General features: G+C 42.5%; 1 protein-coding gene across 2 annotated transcripts in view; it reads left to right on the top strand.

The window, feature by feature from the left end:
• The first annotated feature begins 12,328 nt into the window (after positions 1-12,328).
• Positions 12,329-22,771, top strand: part of MAP1A (microtubule associated protein 1A) — a 38,962-nt gene continuing 28,519 nt past the window's right edge. For both annotated transcript variants that reach the window (XM_032233712.1, XM_032233713.1), the window contains exons 1-3: positions 12,329-12,393; positions 22,100-22,182; positions 22,545-22,685. The gene's annotated coding sequence lies outside the window, so the exon portion shown is untranslated. The remainder of the gene's footprint in view (positions 12,394-22,099; positions 22,183-22,544; positions 22,686-22,771) is intronic.

The raw sequence follows: 22,771 nt of genomic DNA on the forward strand, positions 1-22,771 counted from the left end.
GGAAATAACTGATATTCAAGACACAACTAAAGACATTATAGTAGAACTCCCAGAAGAAGCTCTTAGGGAGGAAATAACATCACCACCACTAGAACCAGTTATCACTGAACCAACTGATGAACTAACTCAAAAACAAAAAGAATTGAAGGATAAGATCATGGAGCATTTTCTGCTTAATGAGGAAAGGCAACGTTTACCATCACTAAAAACTGTGCCGAAGAAAATTTTGGCCCCTATCATGAAAATGGTTAATGCAGTGTTTTCAACAATTGAACCGGGATCCATCTTGGAAACAAACCAGTTAATGTACAGCGCAGCTGTAATAGTCACTAATGAACTAGGCATTAAAATTAAAGTACCTAGTCATACAACAGAAAAAGTATCAAAGCCAAAGTGGAAAATCCGTTTAGAACAAAAAATAAAAAAATTAAGGGCAGATGCTAGTAACTTAAAGAACATGCATGAGCAACGGCTTAAAAACAACAAAATCATAGATCGGCTAATCAGGAGATATAGATTGGATACAAGAAACATCAATGAAGCTGTAGAGATTGTAAAACAGCAGATAACAGCAACAGCTAGAAAAATTGAAAGATATGAGGCACGAATCATCCAATATAAACAAAATCAGCAATTTCGATCAGACCAACGGCGTTTTTATCAAAGTCTTAATGTAAATGGTGACACCAAAAGTGAAAAACCAGAAAAACAGGCCACAGTTGAATTCTGGAAAGAATTGTGGGAAAATGCAAAGGACTACAACAAGGAAGCAAAGTGGATACATGACTTTGAGAAAAGCATTGGCAACAAACAAATGCAAGTATTAGAAATAACAACTGAGATGGTCAAAAATCGAGTTAAAAAGGTAAAGAATTGGACATCACCTGGAAAGGACCAATTACATGGTTTCTGGCTCAAATATCTGACCAGTTTACATGCAATATTGGCCAGGCAACTGAATGAAATTTTACAAAAGGGCCAAATTGATGAATGGTTGACAACTGGAAAAACATACTTGATTCAGAAAGATCCAACTAAAGGAACAACACCTGAAAACTATAGACCAATAACATGCTTGCCAACAACCTTCAAATTACTCACAGGCATTATTGCAGATAACATGATGGATTATTTGGAAACAAACAACATCTTGCCAGTAGAGCAAAAAGGCAACAAAAGAAGGAGCAGGGGCACAAAAGATCAGCTTCTAATTGATGAAATGATATTAGAAAATTGTAAGAACAGAAAAACGAACTTGAATATGGTCTGGATTGATTACAAAAAGGCATTTGACTCACTGCCACATAGTTGGATCATAAAATGCTTAGAAACAACTGGCATTAGCAAAAATATTACATCCTTTACTGAAAAGGCAATGAAACAATGGAGAACTGAGTTGGCAGTAGGGAATGAGAGCTACGGAATGGTTAACATCAAGCGAGGAATTTTCCAGGGTGATTCACTTTCACCTCTTCTCTTCATCATCGCAATGATCCCACTATCAGTAATCTTAAAAAAAATGAAATTAGGCTACCAAACAGCCAAAAAAGCTGAAAAAATTTCGCATTTACTATATATGGATGATTTGAAACTCTATGGAAAGTCAGAAATAGAAATCCAATCATTGACAAACACAGTCCGAGTATTCAGCACCGATATTTCAATGCAGTTTGGCATGGAAAAATGCGCCACTGTATCCATAAAAAGGGGCAAAATCACTGCATGTGAGGGAATTGAAATGCCCAATGGCCAATTAATTAAATGCAAAGAAAATGAAGCCTACAAATACTTAGGCCTTCTGCAGTTGGATAACATCAAGCATGGAGAAGTAAAAACTATTGTCAGGCGAGAGTACACCAACAGAGTTAGGAAAATTTTGAAATCTAAATTGAATGGTGGAAATACAATCAAGGCCATAAATACCTGGGCAATACCAGTTATAAGATACACAGCTGGTATAGTTAACTGGACACAAGCTGATTTGGACCTTTTGGACCGAAAAACCAGGAAACTAATGACAATGCACTACAGTTTACATCCACGTGGTGATACTGATAGACTTTACCTGCCCCGAAAATCAGGTGGCAGAGGATTATTACAAGTGAAGCAAACAGTTGAAGAAGAAAAACATGCACTGGCTGATTATTTAAAAGAAAGTCAAGAACATCTATTAATCGAAGTAAAGAACAAAAATCTACTGAAGGCCCAACAGACGAAACAAGAATACAGAAAAGATGTGATAAAATCAAGAATGGAGAGTTGGCAGAACAAAGCACTGCATGGCCAATTTCTGGAAAAAATAAAAGATAAAGTGGACAGTGAACAAACTTGGTTATGGTTAACAACAGGTACATTAGAGAAAGAAACAGAGTCACTAATCCTGGCTGCGCAAGAACAAGCTATCCGCACAAATGCCATTAAGGCCAAAATCGAAAAATCCTCTGATGATGCCAAATGCAGACTTTGCAAAGAAGCTGATGAAACTGTTGATCACATACTCAGCTGCTGTAAAAAAATCGCGCAGACTGATTATAAATTGCGGCACAATTCAGTAGCACAAATGATCCATTGGAATTTGTGCAAAAATTATAATATTAAAACAGCAACAAACTGGTGGGAACATCAGCCTGAAAAAGTCACCGAAAATCAGATGGTCAAGATCTTGTGGGATTTCCGTATACAAACCGACAAAATACTGGCGCATAATACACCAGACATCACACTGGTTGAGAAAAATAAGGTCACAATCATAGACATCGCAATACCAGGTGATAGCAGGGTCGCTGAGAAGGAACATGAAAAAATCGCAAGATACCAGGACTTAAAAATCGAAATTCAATGACTATGGCACAAACCAGCAGTGGTAATTCCAGTGGTAATTGGCACACTGGGTGCTATTCCAAAAGCACTGGAATTACATTTAAAACAGTTAAAAATTGACAAAATCACCATCAGTCAAATGCAAAAAGCCGCACTGCTTGGATCTGCACGCATATTAAGAAAATACGTTACGACGTCCTAGGCCCCTGGGTGGGGCCCGACTAGTAACCAATGCCAAATCCGGTGAAACAACTGGCCGCTGTGATACAATTGTATAATAATAATAATAATAATAATAATAATAATAATAATAATAATAATAATCCTCTGATGATGCCAAATGCAGACTTTGCAAAGAAGCTGATGAAACTGTTGATCACATACTCAGCTGCTGTAAAAAAATCGCGCAGACTGATTATAAATTGCGGCACAATTCAGTAGCACAAATGATCCATTGGAATTTGTGCAAAAATTATAATATTAAAACAGCAACAAACTGGTGGGAACATCAGCCTGAAAAAGTCACCGAAAATCAGATGGTCAAGATCTTGTGGGATTTCCGTATACAAACCGACAAAATACTGGCGCATAATACACCAGACATCACACTGGTTGAGAAAAATAAGGTCACAATCATAGACATCGCAATACCAGGTGATAGCAGGGTCGCCGAGAAGGAACATGAAAAAATCGCAAGATACCAGGACTTAAAAATCGAAATTCAACGACTATGGCACAAACCAGCAATGGTAATTCCAGTGGTAATTGGCACACTGGGTGCTATTCCAAAAGCACTGGAATTACATTTAAAACAGTTAAAAATTGACAAAATCACCATCAGTCAAATGCAAAAAGCCGCACTGCTTGGATCTGCACGCATATTAAGAAAATACGTTACGACGTCCTAGGCCCCTGGGTGGGGCCCGACTAGTAACCAATGCCAAATCCGGTGAAACAACTGGCCGCTGTGATACAATTGTATAATAATAATAATAATAATAATAATAATAATAATAATAATAATAATCCTCTGATGATGCCAAATGCAGACTTTGCAAAGAAGCTGATGAAACTGTTGATCACATACTCAGCTGCTGTAAAAAAATCGCGCAGACTGATTATAAATTGCGGCACAATTCAGTAGCACAAATGATCCATTGGAATTTGTGCAAAAATTATAATATTAAAACAGCAACAAACTGGTGGGAACATCAGCCTGAAAAAGTCACCGAAAATCAGATGGTCAAGATCTTGTGGGATTTCCGTATACAAACCGACAAAATACTGGCGCATAATACACAGACATCACACTGGTTGAGAAAAATAAGGTCACAATCATAGACATCGCAATATCAGGTGATAGCAGGGTCGCCGAGAAGGAACATGAAAAAATCACAAGATACCAGGACTTAAAAATCGAAATTCAACGACTATGGCACAAACCAGCAGTGGTAATTCCAGTGGTAATTGGCACACTGGGTGCTATTCCAAAAGCACTGGAATTACATTTAAAACAGTTAAAAATTGACAAAATCACCATCAGTCAAATGCAAAAAGCCGCACTGCTTGGATCTGCACGCATATTACGAAAATACGTTACGACGTCCTAGGACCCTGGGTGGAGCCCGACTAGTAACCAATGCCAAATCCGGCGAAACAACTGGCCGCTGTGATACAATTGTACAACAACAACAATAATAATAATAATAATAATAATAATAATAATAATAATAATAATAATACAGCCATATTATATGGGTAAATATCCTTATTTACATGGGTATTATATTATATTATTGTAAATATCCTTAAACATAATACAGTTTTATGTGTGTTCAGCTCCAGATTGTTCTGGCTGTACTACAGACCAGCTGATCTCCCTCTTGTCTATATGCAGACTCATCATCATCCCGAATGAGACCAATGACCTTGTATCATCTGCAAACTTCAATATTTTAATTGAGGGATCATTATTGGTATATAGAGAAAAGAGTAATGGAGGGAGCACACAGCTCTGGGGAATGCCTGTGCTCATTTAATTGATATCCTCCTATAAGGTTTGCAGAGCTACTACAAAATGCATGCTTCTATTGTTTGCTTTGGTTTACTTTTGCTTAAAAAAGACCATTTCCTTGGCCAACTTTGGCATAGAAAGCACTCAAGATGGAACTCATCTATCAATTCACGTACTTATGTATGTAGTTTGAGATCAAAAATTGACGGAGTAAGGACTTGTTTCAAATTCCCATTTTCCCTATCATGGAACACTCAGAATATTTCAAGTTGTGTCCTTTAGACCAACAATTATGATACATGGCTGAGGCATCTCAACTTTTATCTTGTTGGAACACAGCCAGCTTAGACTTTTCTGACGAAACATTTCAAGTGAGCTGTTTTGCTCTGAGCTGAAAACAAGTCTTTTTTTCAGTTTCATGCATGACTAAAGACCAGCTTGAAGCACAGATCTTCAGCTCTTAACAAGAACAAAGTTACTTCTGATTTCTGAGCACATGGGGAAGGCTCAATCTCACCATATTGTGCGGCCCTGGTGGCTGCTTTCCTGTGAGTACGCAGATCTTCTTCTTCTTCTTCAGTCCGGGCTGGGATGACTTGCAGAGAGGGGCCCTGCCTGATTAAGAACCATTCGTGCTGGTCCAAAGGTTTTAGTCATTTGGGAGTTGTATTCCAGAATTTGATGACTGTTTATTGATTCTATTGTCAGCAGCCATGGCTAGTTTGCAGACTGGTTTGGTTTGGTTTAGTTTATTGGATTTATATGCCGCCCTTCTCCCAAGGGCTCAGGGCGGCGTACAACATTAAAAAAAACACATATTATAAAAGTTAAAAAGAATTAAATAGAATATCCCAAACAAAGCCAATTTGGATTAACAATAACATTTTTTAAAAAAAAATCAATTAAAATTAACAATGATCAATAATTTATTTTGTTTTGTTCAGGCCAGGCTGGCTTGCTGGAAAAGCCAACTTTTTAGGGTGCGTCGGAAGGACCGGAGGTCATGGATTATACGAACCCCGGGGGCAGCTCATTCCAGAGGAAAGGCACTCCCACAGAGAAGGCTCTCCCCCTGGGGGTCGCTAGCCGACACTGGCTGACGGCACCCTGAGGAGGCCAACTCTGTGCGATCGCACTGGACGGTGGGAGGCTACCAGTGGCAGTAGATGGTCTCGCAGGTATCCTGGGCCTAAGCCATGGAGCACTTTAAAGGTCATAATTAGTACCTTGAATCGCACCCGGAAGACAACCGGCAACCAGTGCAGACTGCCTAGAAGGGGTGTAACATGGGAGCACCTAGGTGCCCCCATGATAACCCGCGCAGCCGCATTCTGGACCAGTTGAAGTCTCCGGGTGTTCTTCAAGGGCAGCCCCTTGTAGAGAGTGTTACAGTAGTCCAGGCGAGAAAAGACAAGGCCATGAGTGAGTGTGCACAGAGCATCCCGATCCAGGAACGGGCACCATTGACGTACCAGGCGAACCTGGTAAAAGGCCCCCCTGGTCACGGCTGTCAGGTGTTCTTCTACACTAAGCCACGTATCCAGGAGGATGCCCAGATTGTGGGCCCTCTCTGAGGGGGCTAACATTTCTCCCCCTATCATCAAAGATGGAACAAGATGCACAAATCGGAGTGACGGAAACCACAGCCACTCAGTCTTGGATGGATTGAGCTTGAGCCTGTTCCTCCCCATTCAGATCCGCACAGCCTCCAGGCATCGGGACATCATGTCGAGAGCATAGTTTGGGTGGTTTGGGGTAGAGATGAGAAGTTGGGTATCATCAGCATATTGATGATACTATACCCCAAAACCACGGATGATCTCACCCAGTGGTTTCATATATATGTTGAACAGGAGGAGTAAGAGAACCAACCCCTGGAGCACCCCACAAGTGACGCGCCTCGGGGTCGATCCCTGCCCTTCAGTCAACACAAACTGCAACCGATCTGACAGGTAGGAGGAGAATCACCATAAAACGGTGCCCCCAACTCCCAACCCCCCGAGTCGTCGCAGTAGGATACCATGGTCAATGGTATCGAAAGCCGCCGAGAGGTCTAATAGATCAGGACAGAGGAGCAGTCCCTGTCCCGGGACCGCCAGAGATCATAGACCAACGCAACCAATGCCGTCTCCGTGCTGTATCCGGGCCTGAAACCTGACTGAAACGGATCCAAGTAGACAGCTTCATCCAGGAACTGGGGAAGCTGACGTGCTACCGCACTCTCAACAACCTTCACTACAAAGCGAAGGTTGGAGACCGGACGATAGTTGGTTAAAGAAGCTGGGTCCAGGGAAGGCTTCTTAAGGAGGGGCCTCACCACTGCCTCCTTCAAGGCAGTGGGAAAGAACCCCTCTCTCAACGAAGCATTAGTAATCACCTGGAGCCAGCCTCGTGTCACCTCCCGGGAAGCCAAGACTAACCAAGAGGGACACGGGTCCAGCACACAAGTGGCAGCCCTGAGTCTCCCCATAATCCTCTCCATGCCCTTGGGGGTCACAGGGTCAAACTCATCCCAGATGGTCTCCACAAGATTCATCCCCGTCGACTCGTCCAAATCTACCCAGTCAGAGTCCAAGCCTGTCCGGATCTGAGCGATTTTATCCTGCAGATACTGAACAAATTCTTCAGCCCTACCCTGCAAGGGGTCTTTCCCAGTTCCTTGGTTAAGTAAGGAGCGGGTCACCCTAAACAGGGCGGCTTGGCAGTTATCTGCGGACGTGATAAGAGCAGAAAAATGTTGCCATTTTGCCGCTTTTATTGCCACTAAGTAGGATTTAATATGAATTCTTACTAGTGTTCGGTCAGATTCGGACCGGCTGGCCCTCCAATCATTCTCTAGACGTCTTTTCTGGCGTTTCATCTCCCGGAGGTCCTCGGTAAACCAGGGAACTACCTGGGATCAACACCGGGTCAGAGGCCGCAAAGGCACAACATGATCCAAAGCCCCAGTGGCCGCCCTATCCCAGGCTTCCACTAGGGCTTCGGTCGAGTTGTGACCAAGGGATTCAGGAAACGTCCCAAGCTCCATCAGGAACCTTTCAGGGTCCATCAGGCGCCTGGGGTGGAACCATCTAGTTGGTTCCGCCTCCTTGCGGTGAGGGGTAGCAGTATGGAAGTCAAGCCTGATGAGGAAATGATCCAACCATGACAAGGGTTGGATAGAAATATCCCCTAAATCTAGATCATTCATCCACTGCCCAGAGACAAAAATCAGGTCGAGCGTGTCTCTCCCATTATGAGTGGGGTCTTGAATTAACTGAGTTAGGTCCATAGCCGTCATGGAAGCCATGAACTCCCGAGCTGACTCAGATGTCTCGCCAATGGAAGGCAGATTGAAATCCCCAGGATCATAAGCCTGGGGAAATCAACCGCCAATCCAGCTAACACATACAGCAGCTCCGGCAGGGCTGATGAAACATAGCAGGGAGACAGGTACGTAACAAAAAGGCCCACCTGAACTCCAAGGCCCCATTTCACAAAAAGGGACTCACACCCGCCTATCTGAGGCACAGTGACCTCCTGAGGTCTGAGACTTTCCCTAATAACCACCGCCACCCCCCCGCCCCTGCCCTGGGCTCTCGGGTGGGTGTACATGATATATAAATTAACTAAACAAAGTAATATGTTTATGGCAGATCTAAGCAGAAAGCCATTTGTTCAAGGTGCATCAAATCATTTCTAGAATGCAATTTTTAGGCCCCAACAGCAGATAGGGGCTTTGGGTATTCTAATGGGGGACTTATTCCATCTGATATACCTATCGAATATTTTCCTTCCCATGCTAATAAGTCAAGCTCACCTCCCATAACTCCTATGCACTATTCTTTATCTGAGGTCAGTTAAACATACATTCCCTACCCTCCACTGATCAAATTCACATTGCTTTAGCCAAATTCATTTATTCAATTTATAAGAAGGTCATGTCTGCCATCTTGATATTTGAAACCCTGACCTCAGAAATGCTTATGCTGTTGGTGTAATCAGCCACTGACTTTTAGCCTTTTTCTTTCCCTTGCCTGTCTTCTTCCATGAACTGGAAGGATGGAAGAGACCACCTGTGTTTCAGCTTCCTTTGCAGATAAGGTGATACAATTTCTCTGGTACCACTTGTCATTTATTTGCAGGAGTTGATGGAAATATCCTCAGGTTAGAAAAAGGTGCACATAATAAAATAACACTGTACAAAAAAAGTATTATTTATTTTTTAAATCACCATGATCATATGTTGACCATTACATTATTCTCCATATTGATTTATTGTTGCCAAAGTCATCCTCTCATCAATTATTAGAAATGAAATTCTGGCTTCAGGTTGACATCGCGGCGAAAACAGACTGGAAATTAGTGGAGCTCTGATAAGCCCCACAAAACTCAGCTGGTACCTGCTGCTGGAAGGCCTTCGGGCCATAGCCATCTTGTAGGGATGGTGAAGAAAAGAGAGGCACTTTGTGGACCACGAGTAATTGGGAATTTTCTCGCTAGGACAAAAGCAGCTCTCCCGATCAGCAGCTGGGGGGGGTGGCCATTTTCCGATGGTCGTCTCGAAGCTGGGACAACTGGGCCTAAGAATAGAGCTCGAATGGTGTTTGGACAGAGTGCTGTAACTGGATGAAATAATTGCCAACTCTCACTTAAAGAATTTTTTTTAGAATTTTGAAAACCAGGTCTTAAAAGAAATTTCGGGGCTTAGAAGAGTGGCTATCTTGCACTTGGGGGGAAAAAGAAAAATCAAAGTCCATAAAATAAAAAGCCAAAGAAGAATTTTTGTATTTGGGAAGCTGGGGAAAGCCAAAATATTCTTTTAAAAAATGATTTTCGGGAGAAAATAGCATTTTTATGTGTATTTTAAACCTCCTGGATATTTTGACAATCAGCTGTATTTGTTAGACTACCTTATATGGAACAAAAATTTAGAGTGCCATCTACTGGAGAAAAAACTACTACAATATTCAAAGCTCAGCAGGCTTGGTGAGTGAAATATATACTAAGACTAAAATAGATAAAACAAGAGAAGTAGCAGCTGGAAGATTTGACCTTGGCTATACAAAAAAAGAGAATTTGGACATTGTGAGAAAATTTAAGGAGTGCTTGTGGGTTTTTTTTTCCTTTTCTTTGCTCTCTTTGAAGAAAGCTAATTTACAACTGGATTTGTTTATTTTCGGAATTGTATTACTATTGAATAATATTAACTCAGTAGAATACCCTACTTTTGAAGAGAAGAAGAATAATTGAAGAAAAAAAGAAAAACAAGAAAATTAAATACACTTTAAATGTATAGAGATAATTGGGCAGATTTTAAAAACTTTTTAAATTGTTATAAAATGAAGTTTCAGATATATGGAGAAATATTTTTGATGCTAAAAGAAGTACGTGAATCCTTGATAGGTAATAAAGAAACAGAAAGTTTGTTTAAACACACAGAAAAGAAAATAGAAGAGGAATTTGAAGGGGGGGAATTTAAAGGAAATGCAAGGTTAAAAGTTCAGAAGAGGAAGAAGCAAAAGTCAAGAATCAATTAGACAATACTAGAGAAATTTACAGAAAGGTAGAAAGGGTACAGAGGAAAAGGAGAAAACCCTCCCCAAAGAAGAAGCAGTTAAAAGACAAAAAGGGACATATTTTGCAAAAACAAGTGGAAGTTTTGGTGAGAGGGGTGCAAACCATACAACAAAAAAAGATAAAAGGGAAACAGAAGAGAGAGTGTAACACATATAAAAATAAAAAAGAGAGAAATAAGAGAGCGGGATAAAAGGCAGATCAAAAAAATCATTAAAAATGGGATCCTTAAAAGAGCAAGGGATGATGGATAAGGAGGCAAATGTTAACAGAAGAGAGGTATAATAATAATAGGGTAAATATTAGTACATACATATTATAAGTTAGATCAGTAGATGGGAATGTGAAAGTAGATAATTTAATAATACCATTAATTTTGAATAATTTAAACAATGTGGGGAATTTAAAATGTTAATGATTGGGGAAGGAGAATTCATGAGATATTTTCTGTGAAGAAACAGGATAAACAACTGGAAAAACTGGAAAAAAGTGAAATACAGGGTGTGCAGCAATGTTAACTACATGTAAAAATTGAATAAGAAATTATAAAGAACTATGTAAAGAGAATAATATTGTTGAAGTTGGAATAGCAAAGATGGTTAAAATGATTAATTTGTAAAGATGAATTAATAGTAATTAGTTGGAGACAAAAAGAAAAGGATGTTTAGTAATGATATGTAAGCTTAAACAAATTAATGGAAAAAAGGATTAAATAAAAGAGATGAACATTGATAAAAGTGGGAAGATTATGAAACTATGATTATAAATATGATGTATAAAATGTGACCAGGTCAACACTCTGTCCATAAAGTATGTATGATGGAAAAAAGAAAAAAATGTAATAAAACGTGTTTTTTTTAAAAAAAAAAAAACAAATAAAATTCTAATAAAATCCAGTTTAAGGAGGCATAGAGAATGAAAGATTTAGATTATTCAGGAAAACTCTGGGAATCGATAGAGACTGTTGCCAGTATGATGGAGCAAATAAGTGAGGTGCATTACTTGCATTCTGGCTTTATTTCGTATGTAAAATATTACTGAAGTATATAGGAACATGGCTATTTTTTTTACCTGTGCTTTAATTCCGGTGGCATCTGCATTGAGTCCTACAGGGTGGGGGCCTCTGGTGTTCCTTCAATTCAATCTCTTCTCTGTTGGGACCCCCTTCTCTGCAGCAATATTCGCCTTTGCAATGAGGGGGACCCGCCCCTCCGCTGCTGTGTGGATGAACCTTTCACCCAGGCCCCGGGAGTGGGAGCCCCCTTTTTTATTGATTTTATTGTTATTTCTGGAAGCCTGCAAATTATATAAGAGGCTGCTGCTGCTGCTGCTGCTGCTGCTGCTGCTGCTGCTGCTGCTGCTGCTGTGGAAAGGCAATCATGGCCAGCGCTGAGGCGGAAATCCGTGTTCGGGCATCCCAAGCACAAAAGGACCCTCCACCAGACCGAGAATTCAGGCACCAAGCGGACCCTTCGGCGCCAGACGTCCAGCCCCTCAGACTTCTGTCGTTCGGGCGTCCAAACCGGGGGGAAGGCAGCGCCACGCCATCGGGGCCGGAGAGTGGGACCGCCGCGGCAGCCCAGCCACACTTCGGCAGGCTTCTCCCTGGCGAGGAGCGCCTTCGCGGGCGGGCGGGCTTTGGGGAGCTGCTCTGCAGGCTCTCGAGCCCCCCGGCAGGAAGACCGCCGGTCTCTGCCTCCGCGGACCTTTGGTTCCCTGCTGCGGAGGAGGAGGAGGGCACCCGCCTCCGCCAGAACCCCGCGGGCCTCGCGGTTGAGGCGGCGCCCGGCGGGGGCAGCGGCGGCAGGCGCGGCCACGGCTCACAAGGGGTTACGGCTGCTTGGGCGGGCGACGAGCGGCTCCTCCTCCGCATGCTGACAGCAGCAGCAGCAGCAGCAGCTGTTTGGTGTTGCCGGGCCCGCCGGTAGGCTAGTTGCCGCGGGCATCCGAACGGGGGGCGGTGCCGGCAGGGGACCCCGCGAGGAACGGCCGTCGCCGGGCAGGTGAGGCTGGGCGCGCGGCGGCAGCTGCAGAGAAGCGGCCGGGCATCCCCTCGGCGCTCTGCGCATCCAGCCGGCGGAGGAGGCCCGCGGGGCGGCCCTGATTGTCCGGCGCGAGGAGGCTCGGCCCTATTAGCCCCCCAGGATCTCCCGCGGGGACGCCTTTGGTAGCGGGGGGGGGGTCCGCGTGGGCGCGCCGACCGAAGCTCCCCAGCCTCCGCCGGGGAGAGGGCGGCACCTGCCCGCCGCCCTCCGAAGCCGCTCGCCCGAGCCGCTTTTCGGCCTGCGGGGAGGGCTCCTCGGCCAACGCCCGCCAAGTCTCCCGCGGGGAGGGAAGCTCGGGAACTTGCGGCGCACGCTCGCCCGGCGCGCCCACTGCGGCAAATTCCGCAGCTGGCGCCCTCTGCTCCGAACGCCCGGCGCCCCGCCCATCCCCGGGGCCCAGCTGCCGGCGTCCAGTCGAGGCGTGAGCGGCGGCCTCGGGAACAGGAGGCGGAGCGGCCGTGGCTGATCCGGCGGGGTCTCCCGGCCCCGCGGCTGCTTCCCCCTCGAGCTCAGCGATCGAGCTATTGCCCCGGGCGCCATGCCGGCTATTGGGGCCCGTCCCTCCGGCGATCGGCGGAAGTGCAGGCAAGCCGTGTGGGACCCGTGAAAGCGTCTCCGGTGGATTGGGCAAAAGGAAGGAAAGGTCCCGACCTGGAGAAGCCCCCCAGGCCTCGGCCCCGAAGGTCGGTAAGCGGCAGGAGGGCCGCCCTTCTCCTTCCCGGCCGGAGAAGGTCACGCGCAGGGAGGCCCAGTGCCTCAGCAGCGTCTAGCCATCCGCCGGTGGGCTCCTCTGGGGCGTCCCCGCAGGGCCTCAAGGGGAGGCTGGGTGGAGGGGACGCCTGTCTCCGGGAGCAGAGCAGATCTCCTTTCTGGGCTGCCCCTACAGGCAAAGGACTCCCCTTAAAGGCTCCTTCAGGGGTCACTGTCCTGCCTCCCATCCCTCATCCTCTCAGTCCAGGCCAGAGCAAATTGGAGAGTTGGGGGGGGGATATTCTGCCAAGATCTCAGGGCTGCTTACAGGAGAGGCTTCTGCCTCCTCCTGAGGAGGGATCTGGGGCATCTTCCACTGCAGAGAAAGGAAGCTTGGTTATAAGTGGGCTTCTAGTTTCATTCCAGATCTCTTTACGCTGGTTCAGAGCTCCAGTGTAGAGCAAGAAGCCCCTGGGCGTAGGAAGAGGATGCTCAGGGGATCTTTGCAATCCAGACCTTGACCACATGCTGAGCTTGCCAAGAGCTTAGAGATGCTTCTGACTCTCCTGCCTGGGTAGATCATTCTTCCCACTGTTACCAGTGGGAGAAAACTCAGGCAGGTCAAGGCAGGGAACCTTCACATTGCCCAGTTTCAGGTTGCACGTCAACCATTTGGAGGTGAAGACAAGGTCTTGATGCTAGACTCTTAGCATATAGCCGCCTCTGTGGATTGGGTGTGACATTTCGTGACAAACCCATGGTTGCTATGGTACAATGAATTTCCAATAGTTTCCAGAAATTCCTACTTGGAGGTTTATATCCCACAGCACAAACAGTTGAAAGAACTCCACCGACTGGATGTCCTTCAGCAAGGTTCCACTGGGCAAGACATGATTGGGATCCCCTAGTTTTCTCTCAGGTCAGTATAGCAGGCCATCCTTCACAATTCATCATCTCCACAAGGGGTCACTCTTAGATTGTCCCATTGGCATCTTATCACTCTTAGAGCATCTGGGGCAGAATTCAGAAGCAGGTAAGCAGATCTAAGAGGGCAGTAGCCCCATTCCCAGGAACCCAGGGTTACCAGGCACGCTTGCTCACACACGACACGTATAGGAAAAGGTCGGTCTCTCTCTCTCTCTCTTCTCTCTCTCTCTCTCTCTCTCTCTCTCTCTCTCTCTCTCCCTCCCTCCCTCCCTCCCTCCCTCCCTCCCTCCCTCCCCCTCCATCCATCCATCCATCCATCCATTTAATCTATCAAATTTATAAGTTACCCATCTCCCTCACGCATCTAGTTTAAAGGCTACAATGTTACGTGCAGCATTAGTGTGGGCAGCTAAGAATGAATATATAGTTAATCATTTAGATGTAGAGAAAGCATATCTTCATGCACCGTTGTAACATACTATATATTTACAGAAGCTTGCAGGATTTAAAACTGATAGTAAAACTGATTGCTGGAGGTTGAAAAAGAGTCTTTAAGGCTTGAAGCAATCAGGATATGAGTGGAATCAATGTACAGTTGCAAGAAAAAGTATGTGAACCCCTTGGGATTACATGGAGTTTTGCATGAATTGGTCATAAAATGTGCTCTGAACTTCATCTAAGTCACAACAATAGACAAACACAGTCTGCTGAAAATAATATTACACAAACATCAGATGTTGCCATGGTTTAATTGTACATAACATGTAAACATTCACAGTGCAGGGAGGAAAAAGTATATGAGCCCCTAGCCTAATGACGTCTCCAAGAGCTAATTGGAGCCAGGAGTGAGCCAACCTTGACTCCAATCAGTGTAATGATATTGGATATGTTGCTGACAGCTGTTCTGCCCTTTAAAAACACACACCTGTTGTGGGTTTACTGGTTTCAAGAAGCACTGTCTGATGTGAACCATGCCTCGCAGAAAAGAGCTCTCAGAAGACCTACGATCAAGAATTGTTGACTTGTATGAAGCTGGAAAGGGTTACAAAAGTATCTCCAAAAGCCTTGATGTTCATGTGTCTATGGTAAGACAGACTGTCTACAAATGGAGAAAGTTTAGCACTCTTGCTACTCTCCCTAGGTGTGGTCGTCCTGTAAAAATGACTGCAAGAGCACAATGCAGAATGCTTCATGAGGTAAAGAAGAATCCTAGAGTGTCAGCTAAAGACCTATAGAAATCTCTGGCACATGCTAACATTTTTGTTGACACATCTACAATAAGGAAAACATTAAACAAGAATGGAGTACATGGGAGGACACCACGGAGGAAGCCATTGCTGTCCCCCAAAAAATATTGCAGCACGTTTGAAGTTTGCAAAAGAGCACCTGGATGTTCCACAGCACTACTGGCAAAATATACTGTGGACAGATGAAACCAAAATTGAGTTGTTTGGGAAAAACACACAATACTATGTGTGGAGAAAAAAAGGCACAGCACACCAATATCAAAACCTCATCCCCACTGTAAAACATGGCGGAGGGAGCATCATGGTTTGGGGCTGCTTTGCTGCCTCAGGGCCTGGACGGATTGTTGTCATTGATGGGAAAATGAATTCCAGAGTTTATCAAGACATTTTGCAGGAAAACATATGACCATCTGTCTGCCAACTGAAGCTCCACAGGGGATGGGTGATGCAACAGGACAATGACCCAAAGCATACAAGTAAGTCAACACAAAAATGGCTTCAACAGCACAGAATACACCCTCTGGAGTGGCCCAGTCAGAGTCCTGACCTCAACCCAATTGAAATGCTGTGGCATGACCTTAAGAGAGCGATTCACACCAGACATCCCAAGAATATTGCTACACTGAAACAGTTTTGTGAAGAGGAGTGATCCACAATTACTCCAGATCGTTGTGTAGGTCTAATCTGCAACTACAAGAAACATTTGGTTGAGGTTATTGCTGCCAAAGAAGGGCAACCAGTTATTAAGACCAAGGGTTCACATACTTTTTCCTCCCTGCACTGTGAATGTTTACATGTTATGTGCAATTAAACCATGGCAACATCTAATGTTTGTGTAGTATTATTTTCAGCAGACTGTTTTTCTATTGTTGTGACTTAGATGAAGTTCAGAGCATATTTTATGACCAATTCATGCAAAACTCCACATAATCCCAAGGGGTTCACATACTTTTTCTTGCAACTGTATAGTTAAAGAGTTAACTAAGATAGGTTTCAAAGCTGGCATGGCTGATCCATGTTTGTTTAAAAAAGAAAGTAATGGTGTGATTTCATTGTTGCTATTGTTCATTGATGACATAGCATTAATCACTAAAATCACTATGAGGATTATAACACTGTTAAGGACGCAGTTCAGTATAAAACATCTTGGTGAGAGTAGGCAATATCTTGGTTTACAAATAGATAAAACTAGGGGAGGATACAAAATCTCACAAACTGAGAAGATTAACCAGCTACTCAGGACGTTTGGGATGGAACTGTGTAAACCAGCTAAAACTCCAATGAGTCAGGATTTAGCCGTGATGACATACAAAGCCCTGTTTTCGATGAAGGTATTTATCAGTCCCTAATTGGTAGCTTATCTTATCTCAGTAATTGGTCAAGGCCCGACATAGCATATAGTGTAAATCAATTAGCCAGGTTTAATGCTGAACCTACTGAAAGGCACTGACAAGCTGCTAAGAGGGTATTAAGATATCTTAAATAAATGATGCATTATGCATTGTATTTAGAACCTAAGGATGATCTGAGTTTAACTGCATATGCTGATGCACGTTTTGCTATAAATGTGTCTACACGGAAATCAACATTAGGGTTTGTTGTATTCCTGGGAAAAGCACTAATTGGATGGCGGTCTCTTAGACAAAAACATTTAAGTCTATCAACTATGGAGGCTGAATTCTCATGTTTGTCATTATTATGTATGGATTTGATTTGTTATAAACAACTCCTACTTGATATGGGGATTGACATACGAAATCCTATTGTTGTTTATGAAGATAATCAAGCAGCAATTCAGATGGCACCCAATCTTGCTGTAAAAACTAGGTCAAAACACACTGATCTAAGATATCTAAATGTAAGGCAAAGTGTGAATGGTAAATTAGTTTCACTGGAGTACTGCATGTCTGAACATAACATTGCAGATCATTTTACTAAGGCCCAAGGTAATATAAAGCATAAACGTTGTTGCGAGGAATACGGATTAAGATTATAAACTTTATATATTGTCCTACCCAAAGGGGAGAATGTTAGGAATATAATCTAATGGTTGGGTTGGCAATATATAAATCATGTAACAATGCTCTACCTGTTTCTTTAAATCATGCTGTAAAATGTGATTGGTTGCTGTTTCCTCAATTGGCCATAAGAGGGACCCAGAATCACTGTTAGGTTCTGATCTGATCTGATCTGGAAGCTGGCTGTTAGAAGTGCCATATTGTGATCAGCATGAGCTATTGTAAGTTTTGCAACTCCTAGCAAACTTTGTATACCGGATTGTTTGTATTATTATGGACTATATTATTTGGATTATCCCTAACTGAAAGCTATTGATGACTGATTGTCTTAACCATGTATGACTTGGACTGTTTGATGGACTCTGATACCTCTATTTCCACGAAAGTAAAAGCCTACTTAAACTGCAGTATCTCTGTATGCTGGTTTGCGTGTTCTCCAACAACATTCTCACAATGCTTCTCTGAACGTACTCGCTCTCCCAATGGGGAGCTTACCTAACAAGTCCCTAAAACCTTTGGAAAATATTCAGCTATGTCTTGGCCCAGTCTTGCCGTTTCAACCTGTGTGTCTTGTTCAGTGGTGGTTGGGTTTCAGCCTTCCTCACCTTGGCCGTGTCTCTGAGCACTCAACACCTTATACCTCTGGGCACTCCAGGTGGGTTGCAGTTCTGGAAGATGACAGCGCTGGAGGAGGATGGGTTCCTGGTAGTCTCACATTTGATTCTTCTCAAATCTTTGGCAGTTAATTTGCGTCTTTTTCTCAACACATTTCTTGCAGCAACAAAACGTTAGATCCCACTCCAATATCTTAACAAGAGTGCTGCATCCCTCTGAAAGACCTTTTACAACTTTTGACTTATCAGAGTCAGTTAAATCTCTTTTTTCGCCCATTATGCCTGAGGAAAAGAAGCTGCCTAATAATTATGCACATCTTGATATAGGGTGTTGATCTCCTTAGTTGACACCCTCCCTCAATACGCAAATACAGATCACCTGAAAGGGCTTGCATCCACTAAGCATTCCGGTTTATACAGCTTGGAGGTAGAAAAATGCATAAAAATGATGATATGGTTTAACTTAGTCACTTGCCAAATAATTGTGCACACAGTGCAATTCATCAGAGATTCTATTCTGAATCTATTAAATTCCGCAAAGAATGTATTTGAAGGAATGAAAATCAGATTTTCTCTTAGCAATATAAAAAGATTGTGTCAGGGCTGCTTCACTTAATAACCAAGAAAGAAACCACTCAACTCCATTTTGCAGAATTAAGAGTACTTTTACTGGTTATAAATAAATAGAAGCTAAGCAAAGCTGGATATGAGATAAAAGCATATCGATGTATGACCCATTCCCCTCCCCTTGGTAATCCCAGCTCATAATCCAACCCAATTACTTCAAAGGTGTCATGTGGGAGACATCTTCAAAAATCATCATCAGGTTGGTATGCCGGACAGTTGGCCTTGGTGGGAAACTCCTCTCCCCGCTACATGCGCAGTAGATAGTAAGAACAACTCCCTTCTTACAATCTCTCCTGTACAGAATATTTCCCACACCCAAATACCATCCCCCCACTCCCCGTTTCAATGGCATCTGAAAAGCAAGCAGCAAAACAGAGGCTGACAGATTGACTCATGATTTGGTTTTGCAAGCTGCTGGCATTATTTTGAGAAAAAGATGGAAAAGTGTGTCAAGAAACCTCTGAAACAGCTGTGAATTGCAAACAGAATTATAAATAAATTTCCCATTTCTTCAAATAATTTCTGAAGCATATCTGATATGATTATTTTTTTCTGAAGATTGCTCTAGAAAGCCCCTCCTTGCCATTTTTCTAGTATTGTATATTATAAACCAAAGAAGAAAGTATTTCAAGCAAGCAAAAGTAAAATACAAGCCTGCCCCACTTTTTTTCCTTTTATCTTTGTGTGGCTTTAACAATTTTCTTTTAGTATATCTCTGTAAGCTACAACAACATTACATCTCCAAGTCTAGTTCATTAGCTTTTTTGTCATGTGGACTCCATGTAGAATCTTTAACAGGAAACAAAGTATTGCCAAGAAAGTCTGGTCTCTTTAACTGGCTTGGAGCAAATTTATACCAAAGCATTTTTGTTAAAGGTAAAAGTTATAAAAATAAGGGTTTTTTTTTGGGGGGGGGGAGACTACACCTCATCCATTTAAAAATCAAAGTGTCTCGCTTTTTTTTTCTTTTTTTCTAATCCCAAAATAAGGTTTAGCTCATTGCAAGGAATCTTTTTTTTTTTTAATTGAAACAAGTACAGCATCTTTCTTTACATCTGTAGAGAGTGTATCAATCGATTACAGATCCTCCACGGTCAACAAACATAACTCATATTAACTTAAGCATTATTATATATCCATTTTCATTTGACTGTAATTATTATTTAAAAGTAATAATACAAGTAATAATCTTGAACAATACCTGCCCACACCAGTGGGAAAAGAAAAAATCAAAAAGAAAAGGCAAAAAAAAAAAAATAGGACAAAAAAAACAAACAAACACGACAGGCAGGGAAAAAGAACAAAACACAGGTATCTATTTAAAAAAAAGTATATCAGCTGGTTACAACATGCTTTGGTGCTTCTCTTCCATTAATTCATATTAATTCAAATATCTTAACTCAAATGTTTACCATATTAACATCATTATACCTCCAGTTTTAATTACCTATAGTTATTTAAATATCCTTCATCCTTAGCTATACCAGAAAATTAATCCATAACACATGCTGACATTTCATTTACTACTTATAAAGTCCTCTATTTACATCAAATCCTCATATCCTTTTTTAGCTGGACATCCATAATATTTAGTTATATCATATATCATAACATTTTCCCAGTGTTGATTAACATTTGATTGTATGTATTTTATTTAGTTTTGATAATAATGATAGTTATTGTAATTAATACTCTTTATGTATAATCCAAAAATGTTTTCTCATATCCAATTGTTATTTATCATATCGACTCCACATTATATACATTACTATCAATATCAATTATTATTCAGCTATATCTATTACAAAGAGAGCAATTAGATTAGCTAGATTTCTTCAATCTATCAGCCAATTCCACATTATATACATTACCATCAATATCAATTATTATTCAGCTGTATCTATTACAAATTAAAATAATCAGGTTTAGCTAATTTTAAGTTATATTCTTGCATCTGTCAGCCTGTGTCCCTCCAACAGCAAAGTATTCTTAATCCAGTTGCCATTCGTTGAATAAATTTACCAAATGTTTTTATAAGCAAGTCCAAACAAAAATATCTTAGCACCTTTTGGCTCTGAATGTCAGTGATGAAATAATGATGTTGTCCCGGGCTTGTAAAATTTTTCAGATTGACTTTAATTCTCCAGGGTGGAGTTTCCATTTCTCCTGCACTCTGTCTCTTTAAATGAATCTTCTTTATGGCTCCCCCCCTCCTTTCTTCCTCTGAGATAGACCAGGCGCCATTTCTCACATTTTCCATTTGTATTTCAGGAACATTCATTCAACAATCTCAGTTTTTCCTTCATATTTTAAAATCATATGATCCAGTTTTCTTTCCAATTTTTGAAAAGAGTCAAAAAGCTCTTGACATGCGGAGAGAAGAATCTGAAATGAGGCTTCGGACGCCATGATGTGTCGTAGTTAGAAATTCCAAATATAAACACGCTGAAAACTGTGCAATCTTATCTGATCGTAAACACAGCCAGGTAGTAAAGATGTCAGATCGTGACAGGCTAATTAGTAGAAAGTTGACTTTACGATCCACTTAAAAAGAGTCAGTGAGGGGGGTTGCCGAAGCATTCCTTTAAGTATTTAAGAAATAAGGTAGCCAACAGCCATAAATCCATTAGAAAAAGACCAATTCGCCGCTAGATTCTTCTATTTTATGGTTTCAATTAGTTTAGGCTTTTAACGCGGACAGTCTCTCTTGAGTAATAAAATCAGCTTACCAGATGACATCACTTCTGCCATTCTTAGGGGCAACCTACAGTTTCAGTTAGCACGCAGCTAATCCAGAAAGGAATTGGCACGAGGAGTTAATACCCCCCCCCCCAGAGACTTTGCAGGTGTCTCTGAGGTCCTGGGTCTCTCCTCACCTTCACTGTCGTCTCCGGGACAGCTAGAGTTCAAAGAACCCGTCCAAAAATCCTTCGGAATAGAGGAATTTCAGGAATAGCCTGAAACTCCGTCTTCTCACTGCTAAGCCCCGCCAATCTTATCTTTGCCAAAAAATAAATAAATCTCTACCTGTAGATTAATTACTTCCCAGATTGATGAAGAAATGAGGAAGGTGGGGCTTAATGCCCTATATAGGTTAAATCACAATTAAGAGCACAGATGGAATCCTGGAACTTCCAGCAGCTCAATTTTCAAACCCTCTGCAAAACTTCTGCAGTTTACTCATGAGGGGCTGCTGTCCAGAGTGCAATTTATTATACAATTGATCTGACAAGATCACATTAACCAGAAAGCACCTTCCAGACAATGCTCACGGCTCCTTCAAAGATGTCAGCCTGCCATAATTTCCTACCAGATGCCCTGAAAACCAAGTGGAATTTCCTTGCGGTTGGTTCATAGTTCAGGAGAATGAACGGGAGAAAATATCAACATGAGTAGTCATAATCGACTCTAGACTTGAAGACTTTCCACCTGAAGAATTCAGCAAAGACCTGGTCATAATGGTCTTGAGTGTTAAAGCAAATGGGACCTATTGCAATTGGCAGATCTATTTGAAAAACAAAGCTTCTCTCCTTCTCTCCAGGTCAGAGGACCCTCCATCACCAGAGCGAGGACCTGGACACCGTCATCTTAGTCAATCCTGACGAGTGGAGCGCTGTGTCAGAGGTAAAAACATAGAAGGCCAGCATGTCTGGTTTTGTCACAGTTGTTGCAACGGAACTGTACAATGGCCTGTCAAATATGAGCTAAAATGTGTAAATGTCTTGAGCCATTCCTCAAAATTGTGTGCTTAACTACGGCATCCAGGCCCTGCTTTCTAAAAGTAAGCTGACCTCCTGCTCTTCCTCTTTATTTAACTGCAGTGTATTGATTCTCCTTAACACTGTTGGGTGAATATGAGTCCAAAAACATCACAGAGCTTGGCAGGTGTTTCTAAACCTTGGGGAAGGTGGGGCACTTCTGTTATAAAGTTCTGAAAACCCAGAAGTCATGAATAGGAAGCTGAAATCCATCTCTGATGTGAACAGGTCCGTTCTTTGATATGTGGCCCTTCTGCCCACAAGCTGCTAGTCCTGTGTGGGCAAATCTCTGACCAGGGAGGTGATTTGATTCTGCAGACTGGGACTTTCACCTACCAGAAACTCACCGGCATATTTGCAGATCCAGAGGTAAGCTTCATGAGTGGGTAAACTTGGATTCCAATTGAATCAGCTGGCTTTGTTCCCTTGCCACTAGTTCCTCCTACCTTGAATTT

Source organism: Thamnophis elegans, chromosome 16, assembly GCF_009769535.1.
Source record: "Thamnophis elegans isolate rThaEle1 chromosome 16, rThaEle1.pri, whole genome shotgun sequence".
Classification (NCBI taxonomy): Eukaryota; Metazoa; Chordata; class Lepidosauria; order Squamata; family Colubridae; genus Thamnophis; species Thamnophis elegans.